This window comes from Anopheles gambiae, chromosome 3, assembly GCF_943734735.2.
Source record: "Anopheles gambiae chromosome 3, idAnoGambNW_F1_1, whole genome shotgun sequence".
In the NCBI taxonomy this organism is placed as follows: Eukaryota; Metazoa; Arthropoda; class Insecta; order Diptera; family Culicidae; genus Anopheles; species Anopheles gambiae.
In genome coordinates, this window is record NC_064602.1 from 23,785,595 (window position 1) to 23,799,092 (window position 13,498).

Consider the following 13,498-nt stretch of genomic DNA (forward strand, 5'->3'; position numbering starts at 1 on the left):
AACGCAATGTCAACATTTTGCCTAGCTTTTTCCCCCTTCTCCTGCAAGCATCCCCAGTACCTGGTCGAACCCTCCAGTTCCACCGGAGCGAAGAAAGATGCGAAAAAGATACTGGTTGTTATTATAAAGCGATTCGGTGTTAATTCCAAACAACTTGATGGCACTCAGCGTTGAAGCTCACATATTTTACCAACCCCTTCTTCTCCGATCCCAATCGGCACGGGGCCGGGAGAAACATTGGCATATTTGTACACTCTGCTGACACTTCTTGTATGTGTGTTTGCGTGTGTGTGTATGGTTGGGGTTTTCTACATGTGCATAAATAGCTACATAAACACCAATGAAGGGACGCACGGGACATGCTCCAGTGGGGCTGCCTGCTCTGCGCAGTACCTGCAAGAGTAAGCTGAGAATCTTAGGTTTTATGTGCCAATAACGTAGGGTTGCATTTGGTTTATGCGATGCAGTTTGCGATGCTGCGAAGGTTTGCTGCCAGAGTGGGCCACACTTGGTGGAAAGGTGACAAACGTAGCGTACGGTCGAAACCTTTTCCTGGAAGCTAGCAACACAGCTGCATGTACCTGTGTGAAGGAATCTTTCAATAGGTTATCGTGTCGTCCATCGACGACGGTTCGACGGATGGTTCGACGACCTTGCTCAATATCATTTCAAAAATGTTTTAAGCTGTCGTCCCTTCTCGCAAGACATGCGTGTTGTTATTTATGTGTACGGTGAAACACTTTAAAAGAATTCACTGTCACGATTGAAGATATCAGTGAAATAGTTGGACCTAAAAAACTATTTAAAATAAAATATTCTTTCTATCATTCTCTCCTCCAACTCGCTGCTGCTGCTGATCTACACATATTTTATCCCTACCCGAGATCAATATTTGACAGTTGATGCAAATTATGGGATGCATTTCCTCTCGCGCACCCGTGACGCCAACCTCATCAACACGGGGGCACTTTATCCATCCGCAACACTATCAAGCAGAGCAAGCAGGCAAAAAAACACAAACCGCAAGCAACAAATCGTTCCCAAACGACCCTCCGGCACGAATGGAATAAAGTGGAAGAAATTCCCTTATGTGGGGGGTTATGGGAGGTAAGGTATGCTAGCAGGAGAAGGGACATGGCAAGAAGAGGTGGCAGTAAAATGGAAAGATCCACTACCTTCATTTTACGACCGGTTTTCGGTGCGGCCCGCGGACAGCAAAGCTCGCAAATCGTTCCACTTGTATGCTTCAGTAGGCGGAGTATGTAACAGTGGATCAAATCAGCGTTTTATGCTCGAAACACCAATTGAAAGCGCTGGCTGCAGCAGCGTCAAGTAAGGGCAGCAGCAGCAGCAGCAGAAACAAAACAAAAAAAAGAAAAGCATGCAAAGAAAAACTACACAACATGTTGGCCGGTCGGTGCTGCATTTCAGACTTCAGCGCTGGTCACTCCTTTTCGGAAGATTGAAATGATTTCCAGCGTGATATGGGACGGTTTAGAGCGCAAACGAAAAGCTGCATCGACCACAACGAAAATAAAAAAAAACACAGCACACGCTACATACCGATTCACGGAAGAAGCAACGCTTGCGTTACGGACAGCGATGGCCTGCAGGCCATTGTCAGTGCAAGCTGCAGTCCGATGCAGAAGGCACACGGTCAGTTTTGCGAGCGCTCTCTCTCTCTCTTTCTCTCTCTCTCGCGCGCGCACCTCTCTTCACCTGTACGGCGAATGGGAAAAGGGTGTGGAGGCCTTCGGGTTCGTGTTGCCATGTGCAAATGCATGCACCTTCGCTGCGCTGGAGCAGTATTATTCATCACTCTTTGGCCGTGAGTGGAGCGAGCTGGAGTGGTTGGGGCGATTGCAAAGCCGGCCTGCCAGCAGCCTGCCTGATGTATAGGTTTGCTTGTCTATCACGCTTTGCGAAGAAAGTGCCCGAGCAAAAGTCAATTGAAGAGTTATGGAAATTTGAAACAATGGCTTGAAGCTCACATTTTGCTGTTGCTCTATGTATCTGGTAGGGAAATGTAAAAAATTAAGATTGAGAATTTGTATAACAATATTTGAACGTAAATATTGCTTATTCGGATTAAAATCGTATTGCTTAATAAAAGCTTAAGTATTGTAAACAGAACAAAGATCTAAATTATAGCTAAGGCTTTCGTATCAATTTATAGAACAACGATATTACTAATTAAGACAAAACAATTAAATTCTAAAAGTATTTCTATTTTCAATGAAATAAGCATCTACCACTAGAGTTTTGCCTTCTCTGACTGACTTTATGGCATAACAATGAGTTTCACAAATAATTATGCAAAGGAGAAACAAAATAAACGGTTAAATAATGAATTGCTAATAGTAAATACTTGCAAAAGGGAATATAATTTAAACACGTAGAACGTCACTCGTTTTTTGCTAACATAGAAATTTCCCGTGAAGCTTTGTCAACCGTTATTTGGTTAACAGCAAAAACACACAACTAGAAAGGCTTAGCAGTAGCGGAATTTGGGGCAAGTGTGCCATACGGGGCAAGAGTGCCACCAAGCATTTTTCCTTAAAAACTTTAATTTAATGATCAATTGTGTATACAGTTGATTGCTTTCCAATGACTAGGTATACTGAGCCGAATTTCATATACACTAATCGATATTTCCCATTGTTTTTAACTGATTTATATTGAGTTTCAAAATTGAGCAGAATATTATAATTTTTTAATCCAACCAAATACGCTCTCAAAAATCATGCGAACAATCAACCGAGAAAATATTTACACAACCGTATCCGTAGCTGAGAAAACGTGAAATTTTTTGTGGGGTTAGTTGATAAAAACTTTCTTTTTGTCACTGTAAAATTCAATTTCAAAAAAGTTACAACTTTTGGGGCAAAAGAGTAATCTCTATTTGGGGCAAGTGTGCCACCATCTTTCATAGGCGCAAGCTGTCAAAAATGTAAACATTGTTGTATCGTTCAGCGGTTTGGTGCGCTTTTACGAGCGGATTCTACTCTGGAAATACAAAACATCCGGTTCATTGGTGACTCAAGACATGTAGTAATACGTACACTAGTGGTACAAACGTAATAATTTCCAATTATCGAAGAAATACGGATATTTTAACCAAGTGGCCTTCTTGCCCCATACGAGTGGCACTCTTGCCCATAGCCCAAAAAATAATGTTTTTTGGATCCTTTTTAAACGCTTTGTTTTAAATGTTTTGTTTGCACTTTTTTCTAGCGAAACTCATTTATAAGTGAGGAAATAGATGTAAAATGGTTATGAGATTTAAATCGGCTTTTGAAAAACACGTTTTAGTGAGTTATAACTTGAAATGCTTAAGGTGGCACACTTGCCCCAAATTCCGCTACAATAGCAAATTACTATTGTTGATCATGTGGAACAGTTGCTCATATTGCATATACGAACACATAGAAGGATATGAATTGGATTTTATCTATATAAATAAATTCTTTCTATTCATATCAATCTTTAAATATCTAAAAAATTAGGCATAATTCAATTAATTAGATCGAATCTTTAAATCTAACATTTTGGTTTGCAATTCTTAGGCTTACTGAATTGGAAAATAGCTACACCTGCACCAAGCTTTTACCGATATGAAGGCAACATTTTGATGCCATTTTCAAAGTTTTTTTTAATGGTTGTCCTGAATCATGGCTCATAAAAGCAAGAAGGAATTGAATAAATACTGGGGCTCTTCACAATTCTAGTCAGCTTTTTGCATAGAATTTGACAGTTGGAGGCTGAAATCACGTAAACAATCCATACAAAACCACATACAAAACTAGCCTGCGATTTTCAGTCTAGATTATTCTAGCCTCAAAGCTAGAATTAGATTCGAGCAAGTAAAGTAAATAAGTAAAAAATGATGAAAATGATTTATTTGAAATAAAACTTATCATTCCTACTTATCATTCCTACAAGAAGGTCCTACATCATTGCAACAAGACGAAATTCATGTTATAGACATTTTTAGCTTGTATTTTGTTGAAGTATTTACTAATCATCCATTAGATAAAAGTAATGTTCAGACGGCCCTCAATAACGTTATTTCCTAAGCTGAGCCTGAAAACCAACTGAAAAGTGTGATTACCCCTACTTTATGGTAGTGATAAGAATCTTCACCAGAATCATTCAATTGATACCAAATTTTCCTTCTTTTACTCAATTGTTCTGAGACGAAACATACCCATATTGCTCCTCTTCGCTCATCGGCCCCTCCCAATCGCTTGCCCAAAAAGCCAGTGGCCACGCATTGACATCTTTCAATAACCGTGCACCCGTGGAGCTTCATCGTTGTGGGGCGTTGTGAATAAAAACGTTACACGCATTACAGATGCACGGAGACCAGGTAGCGTTGCATACTGTCATCATTCAGCTGCAAAAGAGAAAGAAAGAAAAAAAAACAAACCAGGAATGCACAAAACCTCTGTACTGCTGCTTGCCTGCGTAAACGAAACAACTTCACACCGAACGGGGGGGCGAGTGTAAGCGGGATAGCGAATGCTGCCCCAACGCGTATTGGGGTTTCGTGCGGGGTGCATATATCAGTTGCATCCGAAAACGAAACTAATTACACTGATTTATGTTGCTATTGTGCATTGTTTTCTTGCACTCTTTTTTTCTCCTTTCGTTGGTGGTGCGGGTGTGGGATGAGAAGGAGAGCCTGTTGTTATTGTTGTCTCGCTTTCGGTTCAGCAGATTTTATAGATCCGAATGTTTGTTTGAGTGTATGTTTGAGCAAGTACATTTCGTATGTACATGCGATTTTTTTATTTGTATGTGCACTCTTTCGCTCTCTCTCTCTCACTCACTCTCCGTTCTTTGGCTCCATCACCATCATTGCTTTTCTTTTGCAGTTTGGATTTATTTCTACGTGCAAACGTGAAGCGCGCTGACCTCCGAAGTAGGGGAGAGGACCGTAGGGAATGCCGCCATTTCTGGGGCCACGATAAGAGTAGCCAACACAACAACAACAACAACAACAACAGGACACACGTGAGGCGACGCATTGCATAGAAAAGCATCGCAAAACACACGCCACCGGTCACCTTTCGCCCGCCGCAACCGAAACCGGGGCGGGATAATATATTCTTTTATGTTCCTAGCAGTGGAAAACAAAATTAATTCAGATTCGCGTGACGCAACTCTTGCTTTCTTTGTTTCACATACACCCAGAGCGCGACACAGACTGACTTGGGGCCTAGGCAGTCCCCGATGGTCATTATATTATCCATCCTGCCTGCTGCATCTGTACCTTTTTTCTGTATAGCATTCACTGACGATGGTGTTGCTGAGCAGATACTCCTTCAACTCGGGCCGTGCATTTTGTTGTCGTTCATGGGAAACGCTCAAACCGTTTTGCGCATACTGACAGGCTCGCCAAGGATCGACAGAAAGGGAAGAGATTGAGAGCGCGAACGTCGCGCGCCCGCTGGTGGGTAGCTATTTATGGTAACCATGATATAAATTCCTCTGCCAAAATGCCATTTACCCAAGTTGTGGACCGTGTGTCCGTCTGGTGTCCGGTGGCCACCGCCACCGTGTCCTAAGGAGAAGGAGGAGAGATCAGCCAATTCCGCGAGTATTGGGCATCCATTCTTTCTACATCCGATGGAGCCACGCGGTTGGCAGCAGCGCGGCAAAAGCACGCCCTCTTCAACGGCGAGCCTTGCAGCAACAACGATGGCAGCCTTCAACGTTGGCAAGGGCAGCCTGCCCTCGATCGCGATGCATCCGCCGCGGCAAGCGGCAACATTCAGGTCATTTTATTAGGAGTAGCAGTAGCAGCAGCAAGTACGATCAGTGTACAACATTGTAGTCTGCCATTGTTCGTTTGACAGTTCATATGTTAAAAATGGACGATTTTCTGTTTGCACGTTAAATTTCACGTCAATCGGTTGTATGTTTTTAAATGAGCTTTTCCTATATTTCTCTTAAATGTAATAGAATTATTCAATGCTATAATGCTAATGGTAAAGCTCAACACTTTCACGCTGACCTCAGGATCACCGGGTTAAATAGATTCTGACTTGATTTAGCTAATTTCTACCTCAAGCCCGATAATCTCGGAACCGTCCTTGTGCTTGAGCGATATTCCGAAAAATTTCGTCAAAAATACTACCTGCGTACTACCTCCGATGGCCCGGGCAAGATAGTGTACCCCTTTAGGGGCAAACAATCCTCCATCAACGGCCAACATCGGGACAACGCAAGTGCATAACGCTCGCTTAGCGCACGGCGGAAGCAGCCAAGGTACTAGCATCAAAAGTCCTCCATCCTTTGCTGTAATTCGCCGGGACAAATGTAATTAAAATCCATCCTAACTACGGTGTCCTCTCCCTGGTTCCTCTCACAACGCGCACACACACAGAGAAGGGGGAAGAGTGCAATCGGGAAAGCAGATTTTGTCTATCTTTACCATCTTCGGGGCTAATTTCAGCGTGACGCTAATTTTCTTTTCTTCTGTTTGTCCATTAAAAGCGACTGTCCCTAGGCGGCAGTGGCGGTGGCTGGTCCGCCACCAGGAAAAAAAGGGGTGATGGTAGAGATGCTGGCTGCACAATCCTTTTGCTTTCGCGTGTCCATTGTCTTAGACAGCTCTTACTGGACGAGCTTTTCAATTCCACTTTTCACAACAGCACACTACGCGCCTGTCGTACTTTGTCGCAATGATATTTTGTGTGTGTGTTTGCTCGTTTTCTTTTTTTATGAGTTGCTTTCGCTTACACTCTCTTTTTCTTAAGACTTTGTGATTTATCCGACCGATACTAATGGTGGATTTCTATTTCATCATCTCACGACCAGCCAGCACCCTGGTACTCTAGCTTTGATGATAAAATCAAAGACCTATCGTGAACGTTCACTTCAATCTTCAGTCGGCGTTGTTTACGCCGCAGCAGCGGAAAACATCCCAAATGAAAGGAAAAATTTACTCTTGTTAATGTTAACAAAACTAGTTTTAAAATACCTTAAAGACAAACTTATTGCTTCTTTCATCATACCAACTTTCCCGTGGGTGGTCGTGGTTGTTTGCTTTCGTCAAACAAGGATAAAAACTCAAATAGAATATATCAATCTGCATAATTCAGCGCTCCAAAACCGCACAACACACCAAAAAAAAAGAAAAAGTAACATTAAAGTTAATTGATTTGAGCAAATAAACTTAATCAACAACGTCAAGTCCCATGTCATTTAGTAGCTGCTTTCACACACACACACACCCATTCAAACTCACACACATTAACCAAACCTGAGGGCTATCAACATTTCACTTTGTGTTGTGTGTCGCCCGCTCTTGCACGAGACTTGATTTCCTCAGAGTATCCTCATTTTAATATCCTCGTTTTATAATTAGTGATTTTTCCCTGTCATCAAACCCTCCCGTAACAACTCTCTCCTTCTCTCTCTCTCTCGGTTTCCCTTCCAAATGTCTCCAAAGCCATTGCTTTTCATCGATCGATTCAACATCAGAGTTAGGTTCCCTTTCCACAGGACGTCAGTTCCTTTTTTTGTTCCCATTTTCACGCAAAACCCCTCCGATTTTGCTTGCTGGTTCTGTTGAAAAGTTCAATTCATTTCACTTTTTCCTATGTTTTTTATTCTCTCTTTCCCTCTCTCTCTCTCTCTCTCTCTCTCTCTCTCTCTCTCTCTCTCTGTTGTCGTTTCCTTTTTTTTGTCATTATGATTTTTCCATTCTCGTGACGTGATGCCATCATGTCAGTGTCAATCATTTAAGTCTCTTTAATCACCTTTTACCCTGCGTCAAATCCTCGCCAGGGGCCGGGGCCTCGTTTCTGCGTTCAATGCATACAACGGGGCCAACAACGGGTGGTGGTGGTGCGGAAAGCAAATGCTAGCAAATAACGTCCCTTTTTGACCAGTCGATCATCAAACCGTTGGAATACAACAACAACAACAACCAAAGTCACCAGCGAAGAACGGGCGTACAAGAATGAGCTGATGACTTTTGGCTTAATTAACATTATAAGACGTCCCAGAGCGCGGTGGTTCGCATTAGTGGGGGAAAAAAATGGAAATACGTGGAAAATCCACAACGGTATCACGTAACGTCATAAGCCGGTCTTTGCTTTTGGAAAACTAAAACAGAAAGATTTCGCTGTTTTTTTTTTGGTTTGTTCAAACACTATCGTTAGGCAAGAAAAAAAGGAAGCGCATACGAAAGGTATTGACACCATTACATTAGAGTAAAGCAGTAGCAGCGATAGGATTGAAGCTCAGCTAACCGTGGGGCGCAAATTTAACGCAATATACACCAATCCTGCTGACTGGCGGAAACAGGAAACGGCTGAGCAGCAGCGACTGGCAGATAAAAGAAAGAAAGCAGCCCGGTCAGGAAATCTATCCCCTTTTATTTCGTCGTCCTCGGGGCGCTTCCGCGCACTTGGCAGAGTGCAGTGTTTTTGAGGTTTCGACTTCCGCATTTTCTCGGAGCGGTTGACGATGGCTCGTTTCTGGGGAATCGTTTCCCGGAGTGTTAATTTTCCCTGCCCGGTGGTGCTGAGCCCAAAGTTTTTACAAAGACACTACAAACCCCTTTTTTTTGGGGGGGTTGTCACTTCAATCGGTTTGCTGCGCGGCCTCTGGTCGGATTTGGTGGATGTGTTTCTGCTGCTGACAACTCTTAGTCCCGTCATATCCTGGATTGAGGGAAATGTTTTTCTTTTGCCTTTCTTTTGTTCCTGTGTTATTCTTTGCTGTGTTCGTTTGAGAGTGAAATGAATAAATTGCTTAATGATGTTTGTTTTTTTTCTCCATAAACGTGCAATTTAAAGGTTTAACTAGATGAAGGAGATAGATAGTTAAGCATTTTGCGTAGTTTAATTTAAATTTTATCGAATTTTGAATTCAACTGCTGATTTAATTTATTTCACCTATTAGCATGTATTAAGTACCTAAATCCCAACTTTGAACACTTGTGTTTTTAAAGACATGCTTTCTTCGAATTTCATGAAACTTTAAGACATCTTCTTCAAATTTTGACCATCTTCTAAGCTCTTTTTAGCAATTCCGATAAGATAAGATGCTGCAGTTTTCCATGATGCATCCTTAAAACAAACCATTTAGCTTTGAAACGAATTTTTGCACATTCCCCCCAAAATCGAAATAGTTTCCTCTATTACAACTCGCACTCGTATCGAATTATTGATATCGCTTTCTTCCCAAATCCCCGGTATTGGAAAGTCCACTCGTAGCTGCATTATTGCAAAATAACAATCACCATTTACGCTTCACCCGGCGTAACCCGGTTGCACCTTCAGACCACTATTAGCCCACCACTTGCCGACGCAAACTACTCCTGAAGCCCCATAACGGAAACCCACTCCAGACACTTCTCAAGTGCAGCCCGCTGGCGCACTGCTGCCATGTAGATAAGCGGTAGGAAAACAAACGTAAAATCTATACCATTTAGTCGACAAAAATTTCGCTCCCAAAACTCCCCCCATCAAACTGTTCCGCATTCGAATCGGTGTGAATCGAGACAATAAGCAACAGTAAGCACACAGCAATGCACAGACGCGACAGACGTACCGTGGAAAACAAAAGTCTCCACCAACGTTGCCGCGTATCACTGCCGCGCTAAGGATGGCTTCCGCCGGGCGAGCTTTCTTCATAAGATTTTGAAAGCTTTTCTTTCAATCACTTTATATATATGTACTTGCGAGCAATGGCAACTAGATGGTTTGCGCGCACTGGTTTTTGTTGGTGTGTACAGCGAGCGAAGGCGAAAGCGTGTGCAGAGTGGACGGATCAATGATAGTGTTTCGTTCGATTGGTTCCTTCCTGGAGCTCGGGTGGAATGGCAGACCGAACAGTGGGCGGGAAAAAGTATTGCAATTAAACCACTAATTAGTAAAAGATAAGAAGTATCTGTCACAGGCAGGGTCCGTTCGGTTGATTCGGTTTCATTCGACGACGTCCTGGGTTGAACATAATTGGAGTGAGTTCTTGCCAAACCCTTTAAGCTTTAAGATTGACACAAATGGTTGATAGAATTGTTTAAGTATTTTCTTTTATTTTTTAGTGTTTTTTATACCAAAACTTAAGATCCATTTTGTCCTTTGAATCCTTTTCAAGATGATACACACTGTCGTTCAGCAGGGACCATCCCACTCATTTAGCGGGAACCCCCATTAGTTAGTACAATCTCGACAAACGGAGGGGAAAAAACCCGTCCGCCGCGATGACGGCCCAATCGATCAGCTACAAATCAGCAAACAATTCCAAGCTTCTATCTGATTGACACCGTGTTATTAAACCAAACGTCGAAGTCATTTGTTTCATTTTCATTTCGTCACCGTTCGCCTTTACGTCGCACCGAACGTTTACCCGATAAACACACAGAAAGATAGAGAGAGAGAGAGAAAGTCGTACATACACGTCACCTCACATCGCTTACAGATTTGGGCGCGTTTGATCCGAGCTGATGAACGGTGGCGCCCGCCAAGCTTTTCCTCCCGACGACGGAACTCCCGATGGCGCGCGCGGGGCAAATTATCCAAAAACGAGCAGGAGCGCAAAGATGCCGAAGACGACAAGGCGAAACGAGCTTCCTTTTTCCGATTTCGTTCTGCTTCCTGCCTGATATGCGACACTTTCCACCACCTGAGACTCGGCTTCACCGGCCTGCCTCTCTCTCGCCATTAACGCTGCCGTCAAACTCGACAACTTTTTCTCTACCATCGTCAAGCTCTCCGTCCCATCCCACGCCCCGATCGCCCCGTGAACTGGAAAACCCAACCTTCACCGGGCGACAGCACACAATCCTCTGGCTGCTTCTGTTCGGTTCTGTCCCGTACCAGTCGCAGCAGAAGAAGAAAGAGTGCTGATGCTGCTGCTGCTGTACAGTTTTCTAATTAAAATCGATCAATCTCATTCTCTGCTCATGTAGATCTGTCTCGTTTTCATTCGTCCTGCTGCCACCGGGCGTCACACAGCGCCGTGCCACCGAGACCGTTCCCTCCCCATCCGCGGAGCATCCTTTAGGTGTCTGACCTGCCCTGGCATCCCCACTTTCCCACTTGCCCGGTGCCATTTGAGCCAAATTCAACCGCCGCCACGCCATTTCCCAAAGGGAGAGACCTCCCTCCCCCTCCCCATCAACTCCCCTTCAGGGAGGGAGAAAAAATGGTGGAGTCGGAGGTGATTTTTCCAGACTCGTCCTGTCTATCATTCCGTACTTAGCTGTCGATATCGATAAACGTCTATTCCATTCCGAAAGAGTTCGACTCCCGGTGCGCTTCCCGGTGCGCCACCTTCGGAAGCTGGAGCTTTTCCGTCGTAGGTTTATGTGTGTGTGTGTGACTGTGAGTGTGGATCCCTTTCTCTCTCGCTCACTCTTTCTCTCAAGCGTCAAAGCGTGGAAGCAAATCGTGGGACAAGAAGTTGTGTGGCGCAACAGTAGAGTGTGGTGCAAATTTATCGGAGAAGCGCTGTATAGCGCTGTGGTGGCGACGGGGTAATGCACAGGGCACCCGAGCGAAGGGCAAAGGAAAACTTTACCCCCGCATCTGGGGAGGGTGGAATTGGAGCAAAAGGTTGGGTGGGTGTGTGTGTGTGCGGGCTGTGTTCATGTGACAGTTTCGATAGGACATCATCCGTATCTGTCCAACAGGAAGACAACGATGGTCAGCTTATGTGACTAACGGTACGGACAGGATTGGATTGAAGTCGCCCGCGCCTTACAGTCGACCCCTGACGGTCCGTCCATCCTTCCTTCCCCTCCTCCTCCCCCACCCGGTTGGGTTCATCATCATCTTTTTCCGCTTCATACAACAATGAGACAGCAATCAAATGACGAATCATTCACACGATTGGAAAGACAAAGGGACACAAAGTACGACGGTGTACACAGTACGGGTTTTGTACCATCGATGCAGTTCTTGTCCATGTCATAGGATGTATGTCTGACAAACAGTGTGGACTCACACACACACACACACACATACACTCGCACAAACACTCACCCAACGGGATCCGTCCAATGAATGGCCATCGCTGTGCTGGTGCATAAATTCGAGTTTATGTTTAATTACGCCTGTCCACCCAGTTCTTTCCATCATCTTCGGATAAAATGAAATGGGATGGAGGAGCTGGGGCGGGCTGGTGGGAAGCAGGGAGGGCGGGGGGGGGATGAGAATCGGAAACGATGCAATTATCCTTCGACATGGTGACATTTTATTGTTTTTACCTTCATGCAATTTCTTTTTCTTATGGTTCCCCTTGCCTTCCCCCTCCTGTTTGTGTTACGTTAGCGTTGTCCTTTATCGATTGATACGTCTCTCCCTGTTCCTTCTCGACCCCCCCCCCACAGCATTCACAGCAACGCAATGAAGAGAGCGGAAAAAAAGCAACTCAACCGATGCCGTTCCCGAGGATGAGCGCATTAATTGCTCGAGGAGCTTTATATGCTTCTTTTTGCTGCATGCGTAAAACGAACTTTGAATGCTTTGACAGGCCATTTAATCAACAACAACGATTGTTGTTATTAACATCGTTGTCATCGGCGTTAATCCCCGGCAGCAGCGGCAGTGTGCATGCAGCATCACGGGGTACCCCGATTCCGTGCGATGCCAAAGTGCAAAAAAATAGTCAATTCAATCGATGCCCGCCGTGACATTTACCGTTTTATTACGCCACGCTTATGAAGCTTACCGCGCGGGAGGGGGTAAGTTATTGATCGCCGCCTTAACGCTCTTTGAGGATCAACTTACTCAGCTTTATCGCAAATTAAGGATTGCGTTTAATAAAGGTTAATTTCTGTGCTTCGAAATTTAGCGATTTTTTATACTATAAAAAGCAATAATCTTATATCAGGGAATCAGTCCTTACTGCACTAATAGTAACGGACTGAAAAATCGATCATCCGTACATCAGCAATCACGTAGTAATGGTGAAAAATCACTGCATGAAAAGTTACGGTGTGAGCACGAAAAACCCTCAACAGTCCCTTATGTTTCAAGTTCCACATGTTCGCCTTGCCTGTCCATTTGCCGTTGCTGCCGCTACTGACCACTCACGCTACGACGAAAGCTCCGGTGAGAATTGAAATCCTCCCCACAACACATCGCTCAATCGTTCACTTCCACCGCTCAATTGATCTATATATTCCATTCTTCCAACACACCCCGGGAGAGGTTGGTTCTACCACAACCTTCCGCTCATCCGCCTGTATAATTCCCCCACTTCTTTCCATCGAAAATCTGACCAAAGTCTCTACCGGTGGCTGTGCAGTGCTCTTCAAACAGTGGCCAATTTTAACCCATCTCCCTAAAGTACACCGCCCAAAACCCCGTCCGCCCTGTCGAAGCCACCCGTCCATCGGGCTCGTCCGAAAGCATCGTCCGTCCATCGCCGGGTGTTTTTTGCACGTGTAGCGAAACGGAGAGAAGGTGTAGAAATTTTATAATATTGATAAATTACAAACGAAATCTCGCCAGGCTTCGCTTTGGCGTGAGTG

General features: G+C 44.3%; 1 protein-coding gene across 1 annotated transcript in view; it reads left to right on the top strand.

Moving 5' to 3' along the window:
• LOC1279986 (protein tiptop) overlaps positions 1–13,498 on the top strand; it is a 175,856-nt gene that overhangs the window by 123,060 nt on the left and 39,298 nt on the right. The window lies entirely within an intron of this gene.